Here is a 5052-nt window from a genome sequence, read left to right on the forward strand (position 1 = left end):
AACCCTCCTACTCATCCCTTAGAACAAGCACTTGATGCTATAACAAAAATAAATAATAACATGCAGGAATCATGAACTTTCATAAAAGAACATGGGGATCCTCAAGAAAGCAACACATTCAAAGTTGCCTGAAACTGGGGCGCCTGGGTGACTCAGTTGGTTAAGCATCCAACTCTTGATTTCAGCTCAGGTCATTATCTCAGGGTCATGAGATTGAGCCCTGAGCCAGGCTCTGCACTGGGTGGGGAGCCTGTTGAAGAATTTTCTCTCCCTCTACTCTTTTCACCTATTTGCTCTTGCTCTTAAAAAAAAAAAAAAATAGGTTGCCAGATTGCCAGAAATGGTCCATGACAAAAGGGTAACCTCTATCCCTATTTCTTTCCAGTTGCTTCTGACACTTTAAAGGAAGCAGCCAGAGTTACTGGCTCCTAGTACATATCAAGGGTGGAAGAAAAGGAATCCTCTGATTATAACTCTTCAGCATGTCTTCTAGGTATGAAACTTAGAACATGACATCTGAGATCTCACTCTCACCCAGGAAAAGGGCAGGACTACATCTAGCCTGCATACCAACCCTTCCTCCAACAGACAAAGTTTGTCTCTGCTTTGCCCTGCACCCCTTGGAAAGGGAGGCAGGCCAAGGGATGTGACTCCCATGTCATTTGGTTAATCTAAGAATGGTGGGCCCAGGCTTCTCAGCCCTGCTTAACTGCTAGTCAGGTCTTTACTCCTGTCTCCTCAAAGGGCATAGAAAGGAAGCAATCTCCTTAATCTGTCATCAAGCAAGCATTCTACTTCCAAGTATGTATTCCTCTGAAGGAAATTATTCAACACAGTTATCCTGGAACCTTGGGAGGCATCCCCAGCAGAAACCTGAGTCTCAAGAACACTTGAGACGTTTTCTTACTCCTAGGGCCCTCACCTCTTCTACAATCCAGCCCCCAGCAGTTTTCCCTTCAGTCAGTCTCCTTTTTTCAGGTAGAGATGATATGTGAGTGGTCATTGCTCTTTAGTTTGTATGAGACCATCTTGCAGTTCTGCATGGTGTGAACTGCCTTCTTCTCCCTCCTTCTTGGGAGAGCAGTGGAGATAGTTGAAAGGGGTTGTCTGCTCCTGGTGGTGGTGGGCTGGCAGTGGTGGTGGTGGTGGATGTGCATAAACAAAAATGGGTCCTAGGGCTTCTTAGAGAAGATGAAGCCCGTCTCAGTAGAGTCTGGCCTACTCTACTGCTTCTCCCGGAGGGACTAGAAAGAGTTCTGTTTATTTGTATGAAGACAACTTCAGGCCAAAATTTTTCGCTTTCTGGCATCTATATGCCAGTATTCTTAGTATTCTTTGTCTGCCTACTCTTTTCCTTCTCTACCCTTTTCTTTCTCTCCAGCAAAGTCAAGGTCAGATGGAAAGTATGGCAGCTGAAGCCCTCACGGACTCCATGCTTCACGTGTTCCTGGAGGACCTCCAAGCTAGGAAAGACCCGGCAGCAGGCCATGCACCTGAAGCCACTATCCAGGGTCACGAGCCATTCAGGCGTCTTGGCCCTGGGATATTCCTCGGCAGCTGGAGGCACTGGTGGACTGTCAGCCTCCTTCCCTTTCTCCTGCTCTTCTATTGTCTGCCTGGATGCACTGCAAGTTGGTGGCTCCTTAGTAGTGCAAGAGGGGGTGACTGCTCCCTGGAGATCAGAAAAGGTCTTTTTTTTTCTTTTTTTTTTTTTTGGTAGGAGGCTCCAGGCTTTCTTGCTCATCATTGAGGACAGCCACACCCCTTTTTGTTCTTACATTCATATAGTAGACATTCATGAATGTTTCCTCTTCTGTGTTTGCAGAGGACACAGAAGGCTTAGGATCATTAGCCAGCTGCAAAGTAAAGGAGCTATATATAGAAAGTGTGAGGAAGTCTCACATTTCTTGGAACAAGAAACAAGCTGGTCTGTTTGAGGAGCTCCTAGGAAAGAAAATTTCAAGTGTAAGACAAATAGAATAAGTCCGCGGTATCCGGAGGAGGCGAGATGCCCATGAGACTATTCCTATGCAGACATGTGGAGCCTAAGTATATACACATGTGATATTTCAGAATTCTCTGAGTGTTTTGCTTTGAGGTATGTACATGGTCTAGCTATGTGGGAATGAGGGTGTGGTGTGTCTTGTGGAGTTGCAAGTGTGTTTTGGGACACAGTTGGTGAGTGGTTTTTTTTTTTTCTTTTTTTTTTTTTTTTTCTTCAGTGTTTTGTTTATTTGAGAGAGACAGGAGGGGTGGAGGGAGAGGGACAAGCAGACTCTCTGCTGAACATGGAGCCTGACGCGGGGCTTGATCACATGATGCCGAGATCATGACCTGAGCCAAAACCAAGCGTTGGCTGCCCAAATGACTGAGCCACCCAGGAGACCCTGATGAGTGTTTCTGATGATGGTGCAAGGTGATGGCGGATGAGTGTGTGCATGCGTATTCCACAGTGTGGCAGAGCATATGTACAAGTGCAGGACTGGTGCCGTTTCTTGTCATGAGACAACAGGACTTAGAGTGTTACCAGAAGTGACCTGGGCTCCCCGAACATGCAGCTCATGTCTTCGTGCATGAAGTGGCACATGGATGAGTAAGGCTCTCTATGAAGGTGCACCCCTCTCAGGGTGTACCAATTTTCCACAATTTGGCTTAGTGTGAGGTAGTTAAACCAGGTGATTGGTGTGAGGGGATGTAAATTCCGTATGGCATTAGTGTGTAAATGGGTGAGTCTGATTGTGTGAAGGAGTGAGGGTATGAGGGCATAGCTGCACCCTCACATACAAGAGAATGGGAAGATTGATGAAGAATGAAGGCATGTCTAAAAGCAAAGGGAAGGAGAAATGGGACCATAACTGGTAGGAAGGCAGACGGATGCAGGAGTGTGTGTGAGGAGTCTATGCTCACCTGAGGGGAAGACTATGATGAAAGGCCCACACCAGCACAGTGCTCTTCCCGGCCCCCAGCTGTCCCAGCACTCTCACGAGTAACTGGGTCCTAACCCTGGAGGCACATTCCCATTTGTCCCTCTGCAGAGCCTTCAGTCTTAGTGCCTCTGCCCTGAAGCCCTCTTCAGATTTTTAAGTGGAGACTTAAATAAGAGGGCTTGGGCTGAGCAGCTCAGTTGTACCTCCCATCCATGCTCAGACCCCACCTGTGTATTTCCCTTACCATCCTGATTAGCCCTAATGATTTGCGATATGGAAGAAAAACAGGTGTAGTAGGATGAGGCAGATGATTCTTCTGCAGCCTCACCACCAGGAGGGACCACGGCAGAGGACTTGGGATGGGCTCCGACCTCCTGGGTGGTCTTGAATTCTGGTGAATGGAATAAAAATAAAACAATATATTGAGATGCGGCATCTTCTGGAGTCTGTATCCTTTCAGAAGTGCCACACTGAGTAAACACTCTAAGTTAGACAACATTACCACACGTGACACTTGCTCTCACAGAGCAAGTGTCTGAGTGCTATGCTTTGAGGTGTGTACATGGTCTAGCTATGTGGGAATGAGGGTGTGGTGTGTCTTGTGGAGTTGCAAGTGTGTTTTGGGACACAGTTGGTGAGTGGTGGGTTTTTTTTTTTTTTTTTTTTTTTTTTTCTTCAGTGTTTTGTTTATTTGAGAGAGACAGGAGGGGTGGAGGGAGAGGGACAAGCAGACTCTCTGCTGAACATGGAGCCTGACGCGGGGCTTGATCACATGATGCCGAGATCATGACCTGAGCCAAAACCAAGCGTTGGCTGCCCAAATGACTGAGCCACCCAGGAGACCCTGATGAGTGTTTCTGATGATGGTGCAAGGTGATGGCGGATGAGTGTGTGCATGCGTATTCCACAGTGTGGCAGAGCATATGTACAAGTGCAGGACTGGTGCCGTTTCTTGTCATGAGACAACAGGACTTAGAGTGTTACCAGAAGTGACCTGGGCTCCCCGAACATGCAGCTCTGTAAAGACATGCAGCTCATGTCTTCGTGCATGAAGTGGCACATGGATGAGTAAGGCTCTCTATGAAGGTGCACCCCTCTCAGGGTGTGTACCAATTTTCCACAATTTGGCTTAGTGTGAGGTAGTTAAACCAGGTGATTGGTGTGAGGGGATGTAAATTCCGTATGGCATTAGTGTGTAAATGGGTGAGTCTGATTGTGTGAAGGAGTGAGGGTATGAGGGCATAGCTGCACCCTCACATACAAGAGAATGGGAAGATTGATGAAGAATGAAGGCATGTCTAAAAGCAAAGGGAAGGAGAAATGGGACCATAACTGGTAGGAAGGCAGACGGATGCAGGTGTGTGTGGAGGAGTCTATGCTCACCTGAGGGGGAAGACTATGATGAAAGGCCCACACCAGCACAGTGCTCTTCCCGGCCCCCAGCTGTCCCAGCACTCTCACGAGTAACTGGGTCCTAACCCTGGAGGCACATTCCCATTTGTCCCTCTGCAGAGCCTTCAGTCTTAGTGCCTCTGCCCTGAAGCCCTCTTCAGATTTTTAAGTGGAGACTTAAATAAGAGGGCTTGGGCTGAGCAGCTCAGTTGTACCTCCCATCCATGCTCAGACCCCACCTGTGTATTTCCCTTACCATCCTGATTAGCCCTAATGATTTGCGATATGGAAGAAAACAGGGTGTAGTAGGATGAGGCAGATGATTCTTCTGCAGCCTCACCACCAGGAGGGACCACGGCAGAGGACTTGGGATGGGCTCCGACCTCCTGGGTGGTCTTGAATTCTGGTGAATGGAATAAAAATAAAACAATATATTGAGATGCGGCATCTTCTGGAGTCTGTATCCTTTCAGAAGTGCCACACTGAGTAAACACTCTAAGTTAGACAACATTACCACACGTGACACTTGCTCTCACGGAAATTAAGTGATTTTCTCAGTAGAAAACTCTAATATTAAGGTGAGTTTACCTCTTAAAACTTCACTTACTCCAAAAGAGAAGTAAATAACAATGATCAAAATTATGTTTTTGGTGGATACCCATAATACTGAGTACCTTGCATGTAGGATTTCTGGAAATGTGTAAAGAGCACTGAAGATGTAGAAAGAACCATG

At 47.0% G+C, this 5052-nt stretch overlaps 1 long non-coding RNA gene across 1 annotated transcript; it reads right to left on the reverse strand.

Annotated features, from left to right (window-relative positions):
• Positions 1-1880: 1880 nt before the first annotated feature.
• Positions 1881-4615, reverse strand: LOC123388906. Its single transcript, XR_006603424.1, has 3 exons — positions 4576-4615; positions 3172-3318; positions 1881-1944 (listed from the first exon to the last, which is right to left on the reverse strand). It is a non-coding gene; the product is annotated as an uncharacterized LOC123388906 (long non-coding RNA).
• Positions 4616-5052: the final 437 nt, after the last annotated feature.

Source organism: Mustela putorius, unplaced genomic scaffold (genome assembly GCF_011764305.1).
Source record: "Mustela putorius furo isolate JIRA1106 unplaced genomic scaffold, ASM1176430v1.1 tig00003923_pilon_pilon_pilon, whole genome shotgun sequence".
Lineage (NCBI taxonomy): Eukaryota > Metazoa > Chordata > Mammalia > Carnivora > Mustelidae > Mustela > Mustela putorius.